This window comes from Alexandromys fortis, unplaced genomic scaffold (genome assembly GCF_014885135.2).
Source record: "Alexandromys fortis isolate MF-2015 unplaced genomic scaffold, M_Fortis_MF-2015_v1.1 scaffold_263, whole genome shotgun sequence".
NCBI lineage: Eukaryota > Metazoa > Chordata > Mammalia > Rodentia > Cricetidae > Alexandromys > Alexandromys fortis.
The window spans coordinates 1,318,176-1,329,512 of NW_026068165.1; the positions used below are offsets into that span (position 1 = coordinate 1,318,176).

The 11,337-nt window shown below is 47.1% G+C and overlaps 1 protein-coding gene across 6 annotated transcripts in view; it reads left to right on the forward strand.

The window, feature by feature from the left end:
* Positions 1-11,337, forward strand: part of Rbms2 (RNA binding motif single stranded interacting protein 2) — a 67,899-nt gene that overhangs the window by 26,490 nt on the left and 30,072 nt on the right. The gene's annotated exons all lie outside the window — the stretch shown is intronic.

Genomic DNA, 11,337 nt, shown 5'->3' on the forward strand with positions numbered 1-11,337 from the left:
TGTGTGAGAATGAGAGAGAGAGAGACACCCCCCCAATGAACCCCTTAGGGTTATAGCACCAGGGGCACCTCTTCAGTGACATCACCTGGCAGGGCCATTCACCAGTGATGACATCACCTAGCAGGGCCACTCACCAGTGATGACATCATCTAAGAAAAAGTCTTTCTCTCCTTGTGGTGCTTTGAAAGAAAATGGTCCCCAAAGGGAGTGGCACTGTTAGGAGGTGTGCCTTTGCTGGAGGAAGTGTGTCACTGTGGAGGCAGGCTTTGAGGTCTCATATATGCTCAAGGTACCGCCCAGTGTCTCAGTTCACTTCCTCTTCCACCTGCACATCAGCATGTCCCACCATGGTGATAATGGGCTAGACTTCTGAAAAAAAAAAATAAGCCGCCTGAATTAAGCCACACTCTTTGTAAGAGTTGCCATGGTCACGGTGTCTCTTCAGAGCAATAGAAGCCCTAACTAAGACAGCCTCCATCCACAATAATTGTGTATAAACCCTCAGGGATTATAAGCTTCCTCTCACTTCTGTGACAGTGTTAAACAGCTCCTGTGCCGGCAGTCACAGCTACTGCAAGTTTAAGGTACAAAGGGGTGGGGGACGGGGAGATGTCTCGGCTATGAGCTCTTGCTGAGGACCAGACTGCAGTTCCCAGCAGCATGTATGAAGTGATTGACAGCTGTCTATAGCTCCACTTCCCGATGCCTTCTGATCTCCTCAGGCACTAGACACACATGTGCTACACAGACATACGTGCAATCAAAACACTTATATACTTAAAAGAAATAAATATTGTTGACTGAGGTTTTCTGTCCCATCAGGTCCCACAGCCATTTAGCCCCCAAGAAACACACAGAGGTCTACGTTAATAGACCTGGTTGGCCCATTAGCTCAGGCTTCTTATTAACTCTTTAACTTATATTAGCCCATTATTCTTGTCTGTGTTAGCCATGTGGCTCGGTACCTTATTTGGTGAGGCAGTCATATCTTGCTTCCTCTGCAGAACGAAACTTCCCTCTTCCCAGAGTTCTCCTTGCCCTGCCTCTACTTCCTGCCTGGCTTCTGATCAATCAGTGTTTAATTAAAAAAATAATACAAGTGACAGGATAAAAGACCATTGTCCCACAGCAAAATATGAAATTATTTTTAAAAGGACTGCAACAGGGCCGGATACTGGTGGTGCACACCTTTAGTCCCAGCACTCAGGAGGCAGAGGCAGGTGGATCTCTGAGTTCAAGCTTCAAGGCCAGCCTGGTCTACAGAGAAATCCAGGACAGCCAAGCCTACACAGAGAAACCCTGTCTCAGAAAAAAAAAAGAAAAGGAAAAGTACAACAGGGAGTGGTAAAATTCTCATCCCCAAGAGTGCAACAGCTCTCATGCCCAGGAATTTGTGTTCTACACTTTTTCCTCACCTGCCTCCCACCTTGTCCAGTTCTTACTCCTTCTTCTATGATGTTCCTCCAAAACGTGTGGGGATGGACGAACCATTCATGCCTGGACATTCAGCGTCATTTATTCTCTCTTGAGTGGTTGGGGGTCTCTGTAGTCCCTTTGGACCACTGCTGACAACCCTGCAGCATGGATGTGGTTATTTAGAAGGCAATGTCACAGCCTGTCATGCCTGGTGAGCAAACGAGCGAGCGCAGTAGCTTCCCACTGGGCCCCGCATTCGCTTTTGACTGGTTGGTTATAGCACCAAGCACAAATTCTCTCCTGAGGAGTGAGCCTAAACTCCAGTCCGAGAGTCGTTTGCCACCTCGTCACAGATTGCTGCTTCTGCACCCGTGGGTGCATCTCTGACTGCATGCAGAGGCCATGAACGGGTGAGACTGTTGATGCAATTCTCTCCCGGCGGCCTGCATGGAACTTTCCAGGACTATGAAGGCAACCCAGCAGAGGGGCTCCAGCATTAGGGGCTTGCCATCTAGTTCTGGGAACAACCAGACACTGTTGTCTGGTCTCCTGACCACCCGCCAGCGTCCTGCAGGATTGCAGCTAAGGTCCCCCTATGTTCTTTTCTTGGGGATGGTTTTGCCTGTTGTCTCGGTTGGGTCCTGTTTGTTGCTTAAGCCCTTGTTAGGTGAGAGAGTCACCTAGTCAAATGGAAACTGTTTTCTCCAAGACAGGGTTTCTCTATGTAACAGCGCTAGCTGTCCTGGAACTCATAGAGATCCGCCTGCCTCTGCCTCCCGAGTGCTGGGATTAAAGCCATGCATCATCACCGCCTGGTGAAACTTTTTTTTTTAACTTGCGAATATGAAAATGTTTTCTACGGTAACATTTATTGATAATTGACTGAATATGTAATTGCTGGTTTGGGCATTACTTGGTTGTCCTGACTTACAGTGTTTTTGCTGACTGATGCTAACTTGACTCCTGAGCCTGTCCTAGGAATGTTCCTTTCCTGTCTCCTTTGGAAGGGTTTTAGGATCCTACCCAAGAGCTACGAATTTTGAAGGGTGTTTACCTGTGTGTATCCTGTTCATTTAGAGTTAGGTACTCTAAATTTTTATACTTTGATTATGCTCTTTTGTTTATTGTAATTTCCTTTATTTTATTTTCTTTCTGAAGTTCATTCCTTATGTTTCTTTTTGTTGTCATGTTTTGTTTTCTTTGAGATAGGTTCTTGCTACGTATTTCAGGATGACCTGAAACCCAAGCCTTGATTTTCTGAGTCCTGGGAGTGTGCCACCAAACCATGCCTGCTCACCATTTCTGTCCTTTAAAAGTGTTATCTCATGGGGGTGGTGTTTTGTTGGTCCACGTACCACACACGCACAGTGCTCTCAGGACAGGAAGTGATGCTGGGTTACCCAGACCTGGAGTTACAGACAGTTGTGAGCTTTCTTGTGGGTGCTGGGAACTGAACCCCGGTCCTTTGCAAGAGCAGCCTCTGAGCCATCTCTCCAGCCCTATTTGTATTTGTTTTTTTTTTTTTTTTTTTTTTTAGTCTTTAGTTCTACTTTCTGGGAGGTTCCATTTACTCTACCTTCTAACCTTAGTATCCATATTTTTGAAATCTGAAATCATATTTAATCTGTGTTAAAGATCAGCCAAACAGTGGAACCTTTAGTTCCAGCACTTGGAAGGCAGAGGCAGGTGGATCTCTTTTATTTCAAGGCCAGTCTGGTCTACAAAATGAGTTCCAGGACAGCCAAGGCTACCGGAGAAACCCTGTCTCGAAAACAAAAACAAACAAAAAAGATACACCAGCACGTGGCTGGTTTTGTTTTGAGATAGGGATGAGTCTAGAACTCCCTGTCACTCCTGCCCAGCCTCGCAGCTGCATGCCCCGCTTTCTGCCTTTCGCTTCATAGATGCAATTATTTTTGTTTAGCTCTCTTGAAATTCACTTGGTCACTGTTTTCTCCCCCTATGTTCTTTTTCCTTTGATTCCTTTTTTGATTTTCTGTTTGTTTTGGTTTCTGACTTCATAGCTTTTACATCTCATGGTTTGGGGCCGTTTGGGCATTAAAGGCCCAGATGGAAGTGTTCTTGGCACGGGGAGTAGTGGGTATCATTGTAGAGTCATCGAGCTGACGCGTGCGGGAGCACCGAGGGTTGCTGCTCACTGGGAGTTTTTGTTTGGTGGCTTAGTTTCTCAGGAAGAAGTCCCTGAGTGACATGGCTACCCCCATCTTTCTGTAACCTGGTCTCCCATGGTAGATGGCGTCATTGCTTCAGAACATGGGTTTAGGGGCTTTGTTGCTGTTTAAAATCAGCCACCATCTCTTGTATTGAGAATGAAGCCTTCAGCACTTTACAGTATCTGGAAAGTTTTGCCTACCTTTGTCTGCCTTACACCCCAGCTTCTCTGGCCTTAAGTCTTGTCAAAGCACCTCATGACTCTCGCCACGCTGTTCCCTTTTTCTGAAATGGTATTTTTCTTCTCAGATTGTTTTTATGTGGGGTGAGGGGAGGTTGTTTTTGTTTTGTTTGAAACAGGGTCTCACTGTGTAGCTCTGACTGGCCCAGAACTCACTTCAGACCAAACTGGCCTTGAACTTCCAGAGACCTGCCAGCCTCTGCCTTCTGAGTGCTGGGATTAAGAGACAGCCTGGTTTCTTTGGTTCTCTAAATAACTAAGTTTCCCCTCCTTGTTTTTGAAGTCTTTTTTTTTTTTTTTTTTTTTTCGAGACAGGGTTTCTCTGTGGTTTTGGAGCCTGTCCTGGAACTAGCTCTTGCTGGTCTCGAACTCACAGAGATCCGCCTGCCTCTGCCTCCCGAGTGCTGGGATTAAAGGCGTGCGCCACCACCGCCGCTTTTTGAAGTCTTGAAGTCATTTTCTGGTGTGTTTAGTAAAAGTAGATCACCGATCTCTGCTCTTTCCCCCTTGGCGTTGCAGAGGGTCTCACGGTGTTGCAGAGGGTCTCACGGTGTTGCAGAGGGTCTCACGGTGTTGCAGAGGGTCTCCTGTAACCTTGGCTGACCTAGCTGAGGGTGACCTCGAACTCCTGATCTTCTACCTCTACCTCCCTATTGCTGCAACCGCAAGCCTGCACCGTTGTAGCTCTGTTCTTTGAGCCACGGTTGAGCCCAGGTTTCTTCGTGTTGACTTGCTTGATTTTCACAGATTTATCAAGAAAAATAAGAACTCCTGGGAATGGGAGGGCCCCAAGGGAGGAAGATCCCAAGCCTGTGTTTAACTACACTTTACTGGCTAAATGCTATCGAAAGTTAAAGATACATACTTTTGGAAAAAAATACATTAAGTATCAAAACATTGTCTATTCTATTTCTGAATGATAATGAACAGCTGAGTAATTATGCAGAAAGTGAATTTATCTTTTCTCATCTGGGAAATGAAAACCTTACATTAAATGATGAACTGGAATGTAGCTTAGTTGCTGAGTGCCTGCCCGGTATACACGAGGCCCGGAGTCCCAGTCCCAGCCCCGCATAAAACTGGTCATAACGATGCCTGTGTCTCAGCATCCGGGGGCGGGGTCAGAAGGATCAGAAGTCCAGTGGCACCATGGCCACTGCCTCCGTTCTGGTTACTATCGCTGTAATGAAACACTGTGACCAAAGCAACTTGGGGAGCAGGCTGTCATTCCTTGCTAACGTCACTATTTACAGAAACAGGATTTGAAAACTGGCAGGGCTATGCTTTGATATTCCTTCTGCCATTTCCACCACCAGAGCATGTTCCAGACTTTGAGACTTGCTGAGGTCCGAGGGTTTTGATCTGGAGCGTTTCCTTCTTCCCTCCTGTTGAGAACTAGAAAAAAGTGCTAACTAGGAAAAACAGTGGACGCCAAAGCCACAGAGAAACCATCTTGGAAATCAAAAAGCAAAACCAACAAAAGAAATAAAAGTGGACGTTTAATATTAACAAAACTAATCTTCAAAAGATCCTTTATCAGGCCAGACGTGGTGGTGAGCTTTGTCACCCTGGCACTCAGGAAGCTGGAGCATCTGGGGTTCAAAGCCAGCCTGGGTTACATTAGGCAATGTGTCAAGAAACAAGCAACAAGACTGGCGGTGGTGGTGCACGCCTTTAATTCCAGCACTCAGGAGGCAGAGGCAGGAGGATCTCTGTGAGTTCAAGGCCAGCCTGGTCTACAAAGCTAGTTCCAGTACAACCAGGGCCACATAGAGAAACCCTGTCACAAAAAAATCAAAACCAAGCCAAACAAACAAAAGAGATCTTGCATTTCTAAACTGCTGGGTGTTCTAATACTAAATCTAGAACCAGACAGATTCATCTCCAGTATCTATAAAGCCAGCTGTTAGGTCTCAGACCCTGGGACAAATGGCTGAAGAGCCTGTTTAACATACCAAATCAGTGTGGCCACCAGGTTCTCCCTGCACCCCTCAACCCCGCCTATTGCAGGGCCCTTCTGACTGGCTTCCAACCCAGCGGGTAAACTGCCCTTCCCTATATAATCCAGCCATTTTGGTTGCCCCTCCTCTTTGGGGCCTCCTGGCTGCTGCACCAGGTTCCCCTGTTCTCTGTCCCTTCCCCTCCCCTCTCTCCACACAGCCCAGCACAGTCGGCCATGTCCACTCCGGACTCCCCCAGATGTCCCTGCCCCTGGCTATGTCTCCCTTTATCCACAGTAAACCTCCTCCACCATCCCTAGGGACTGTCATGTTCTTTATTTTTTTCTTTGTCTTTTCTTTTTTATTTTATTTTATTATTTTTTCTTTTTTTTAGGGGGTTATGGAGGAGGAAAGGTGAAGGGGGGGACAGAGTGAGAGGGAGGGAAAGAAGAAAGAGAGAGAGAGAGAGAGAGAGAGAGAGAGAGAGAGAGAGAGAGAGAAGAGGAGAAAGAGACAGAAAAGGGGGAAGCAGAGAAGTGGGGAGAGAGAGGCAGAGGCGAAGCTGCCTCTCCGAGAGGAACATGGAAAAAAGCTATTTTATTTTATTTTTATCCACAAACAAAAACCTGTGGACTTTCCCTGTGGGAACTTCCCGGCCCTGGGAAACCTCCTTGTCTGTCCCTGTCTCTGCTGGGTCCCCACTGTTGTCCTGGCTCCCTCAGCCTGCCCAGGGGCAGATGACAGGCCTGTGCTACCGTGCCTGAGCTGCTTCTGAAGAGGCTGGCTGAAGCAGGGTGGGTCCTCTGGAGTGAGACACAGGGACAGAGAGCATGTGCTTGCAGTATCAGACCAACTCCTAAACCTAGTAGACGTCTTTGGTGAATGGGATAGGTCTCTATTTGGGGGATGGGACTGAAGCGTGACGTAGGGCTTGCCCAGCATATGCACAGATGAGAGCCCTGCTACATACAGAACCACAGCTCCAGACATTAAAATGAAGCAGAGGGGACAATATGGTTTATTATAAACTTTTCACCTGTTTTTCTAATTTATTTTTATTTTTTTCAAAACAAGATTTCCCCCTTGTAACAGCTTTGGCTGTCTTGGAACTCACTTTGTAGACCACACTGACCCCCAACTCAGAGATCCACCTGCCTCTGCCTCTGGAATGTTGGGGTTAAACATGTGTGCCATTACTGCCTGGCTGTTTCTTTAGAAATTTTTTATTTTATTGTATTTTATTTTATTGTATTTTATTTATTTTCTAGACAGGGCCTCATATAGGCCAGGCTGGCTTTGAACTCTTGATCCTTCTACCCTCGATTCCCAAGTGCTAGGATTGCAGGTGTGGACCAGCTTTCCTGCCCGTTACCGTTTTTAAATCTTATTTAAGACTGGATTTGAACACATTTTAGAAACGTCTAATTTCTTGTAGTCAGTGAAAGTCATCGGCTGCTCCAGTGTGGATGGATGGGAGTGGACGGGGTAGGCTTGGGAGCCACGTGACAAGTCAAATTAAGACTCGGACTTGGGAGCTCAGTAGGCAGAGCCCTTGTCATGCATGTTTTCGGACCTTGGAAGCTGGGCTCTCTAGCTCACTTTGAAATCCCTGTGTTCCCCTGCAAGTGGGAAGCAGACATGGAAAAGTCCCCAGGGTACCACCAGCCACGTAGCCTGGCCTGGGTGGCAGCAGACAAAAGAGAGCCTGTCTTGAAATGGATAGTGGTAGCCATACTGAGGGTGTCATCTGACCTCCACATACACAGCATTGGCCCGCGAGCACCATTACTCAAGCGTGAATGCGTGCACAGGTGTACACACCGTACACACGTGTACTCACAGAGCGAGACTGCATTCCACAGCAATTGTGTAACCTTGAGAAAGGGCTGGAACTCCCCTTCTTCATTACACAAACCAAAGTAGAAAGGGGACCTTTGCCTCACTTTCTTGCATTCATTCATTTGCTCATTTATTTAGTGTGTGTGTATTATCTATATATATATGTGTGTGTGTGTATATATATGTATATGTGTATATATGTATATGTGTATATATATGTATATGTATATATATATTTATTTGAGATAAGCTTTCTCTCTGTAGCTCAGTCTTTCCTGGAAGACTCTGTAGACCAGTCTGGCCTCCAACTCAGAGATCCCCCTGCCTCCTAGTGCTGGGATTAAAGGCGTGTGCCACCACTGTCCGGCAGAATATACAAAAAAATATACCAAAAGAGCACAACAAGGCTAGCCTCATGTACAGAGTGGGTTCCAGGCTAGCCTCATCTTCAGAGTGGGTCCCAGGCTGGCCTCATCTACAGAGTAGGTTCCAGGCTAGCCTCATCTACAGAGTGAGTTCCAGGTGAAATCCTTCTCAAAAACAAAAGAAAAAAACTTTTTTAGATTTTATGTATTTTTATTTTATATGTATGAGTGTTTTGCCTTCATGTATGTATATGCGCTGTGTACACGCTTGGTGTCTGAGGCGGCTAGAGAAGGGTATCAGGTCCCTCGGAACCAGAGTTAGACTGTTGTGAGCTGTCATGTTGGTGCTGGGAATCAAACCCGAGCCCTCTGCAGGGGCAGCAGTGTCTGAAGTGCTGAGCTGTCTCTGTAGCCCCTTGTTTTTAGTTTTTAATTATGTGTTTGTGTGTGTGTATGTGTCAGATGTAGGTTTGTATACGTGAGTACAATGTTTATAAAGGCCAGAACCGGGTGTCATAACCGGGTGTCAGTCCCTGGAGCCACCTGATGTGGGTTCTGGGGAACCTAACTGGTCTTCTGCAAGAGCAGCCGGCATTCCACTCGTCCTAAATACATAGCTATCAGCCTCCCCATCTCCCGAATGCTTATATTAAATGTGTGCACCACCAGTTCCCAGATCACCACTGAGCCGTCTCTCCAGCCCTCCTGACGCTGCCTCTGAACTTCTGGGACCACAGTTGTCACCACTGCTCCTGGCTGTGTGCGGGGCTGGGAGACTGAAGGCTTCATGCTAGACAGGCATTCTGTCCCCATACTTTGTTTTGCTTTTGAGGCACAGTATCATGGGATCCAGACTGCCCGGGTCCTCCTGCCTCTGTCTCCTGACTGGGAACCCATATGCCTCCCTCCTCACAGAGACGTTGAGATGAGCAAGTGGATCACGGGTGACAGGTACTTTTGGAATCGTTATATGAAACAGTTGGATATGCTGGGGCACAGCTGTGGTCCCAGCACTTGGGAAGAGGAGGCAGGAAGGTCAACAGTTCAAGGACACCCAGAGTTACCACACTAAAGCAGGAGAGGCGCGCCTGTGTAGTTGGACTTTTCTTTAGGCCGCTAGCTCACTAAGAATGACATGGAGACTTCATATGAGTTACAAAAACTCAACCAGTAGCTTAGGCTCTTATATATAGGAAGAGGCTGCTTGTTTGTTCCCAGCTGCTCAGCCCTGAAATAACCACACAGAAACTGTATTAACTACAACACTGCATGGCCTGTTAGCTTAGGCTTATTTCTAGCTCACTCTTATCTCTTAAATTATCCCATTTCTATTATTTTATATTTTACTATGAGGCTCGTGGCCTGCCAGCAAGGTCCCAGCATTCAAGTGTAGTTTTCCCCGCCTACTTCTATTCTGCTCTACGGAGGTCCAAGCAGTTTCTTATTTTTTTCTTTTTTTTATTATTATTAAAAATTTTCACCCCTCTCCCCTTCTCCTATTTCCCTTTCCCTCCCCCTCCCCCAGCAGTTTCTTTATTACCCAATGATATTCGCAGCATACAGAGGAGAATCCCACATCACTTATAATTTAAATTAACCTGCTTTTATTAATCTACATTTTGCCACGTGGCTCGATTACCTTTACTCTGTACTGTATGTCCGACCTCATCAGTGTCTCCCTGGCGTCTCCTCTGCACCTAGATTCTTTTTTTTTTAATATTTATTTATTTATTATGTATACAATATTCTGTCTGTGTGTATGTCTGCAGGCCAGAAGAGGGCACCAGACCTTATTCCAGATGGTTGTGAGCCACCATGTGGTTGCCGGGAATTGAACTCAGGACCTTTGGAAGAACAGGCAATGCTCTTAACCACTGAGCCATCTCTCCAGCCCCTGCACCTAGATTCTAAGCCTGAGTTCCCGCCTATTCTCTCCTGCCCAGCTATTGGTCACTCAGCTCTTAATTAAACCAATCACAAAGTGCGTTAGGCGGGAGGCAGAGGCTGGTCTCGAACTCACAGAGATCCGCCTGCCTCTGCCTCCCAAGTGCTGGGATTAAAGGCGTGCGCCACCACCGCCCGGCCAGAGACACATCTTTACAGTGTACAAAAAGATTATCCCACAGCAAGCCTGGGCTTCGCAGGACCTGTCTCAAGCAAAGGTACAGCACAAAAGAGTGACCGCCTTGTTTTGCTGTCTCTCCTGCAGTGCACACAGTTTTTGGTTCTTTGTACCCCCACCGGCATCACCATCTCAGCAGGTGTGAAGGCAAATGTCTTAGGGCTCCTGTTGCTGTGCTAGGACACCATGACCACCTGGAGCAGACTGAAGCAGAGACCATCCATGGTGGCTTGTGGCTTATCGGCTTGCTCTCCAGGGCTTACTCAGCCTGTTTCCTTGTCCTATGCGGGACCACCCACGGTGGGCTGCTGGGGCCTCCCAAATCCATCATTAATCAAGAGAAACCCCCATAGGCGCACCCACAGGCCAGTGAAGTGGGGGGCATCTTCTCACTTTTCCAGATGACTCTCTTGTTCAAGTTGACTTGACACCGGCCAGCACAGGGTGATTGTGTTGTCCTGGCACTGGCTTCTGAGCTCGTGGTTCTTTCTGCTTGTCCTTTCAAGGGAAACTTCTCTCGGGAACCACCTATTCCCTCTTGCTCTTTTGTCGTTTTGCTTCTATCCTCACTAGCATGCGCTTTTCATTGCGCCGCCTTTCCGGGTTGTGAGGTCTAATTTGTAAACTCCTGGTGGGAGTGTGTTTAAATATACTATGGCTGGGCACTATTGTGCACTCAGCCCATGAGGCAGGAGTCTGAAGTCACCCTTGGTTGTGCGAATAAGTTCACACAGGCTTAGATGAGTGGTGAGGACCATGAAGAGATGTTCTCAGACAGCAAAGGTAGCCAGGACAGGCTCAGCTCAGACCAACCAATCTCCTGGAGAAGACACCACGAGCGCGTGCGCGCGCGCACACACACACACACACACACACACACACACCGCCCCCACCAACCTGTTAAGTTGCCTGTAGGTTATACAGTGTGCTCCAGGTGTCTACCTTTCCTGATCCAGTTCTGTGCTGGGGTGGGCTGGGGTGAAATAACCCCTCACTCACTCTCCTGTAAGTAACCCCAATACAACCCACTGATTTACTGTAAATAGACATCTCCATGTCCCAACAGCCCAGTTCCAAATATACACACAGAGGCTTAATATTACTTATAAATGCTTGGCCAATTGCTCAGGCTTATCACTAACTAGCTCTTACTTTTTAACTTTTTAACTTTTGTGTATTAATCCCAGTTCTCCTTCCCTCCCCTCATTCCACTTATTATTCCTTTAAAAATGGCGGCGGTGG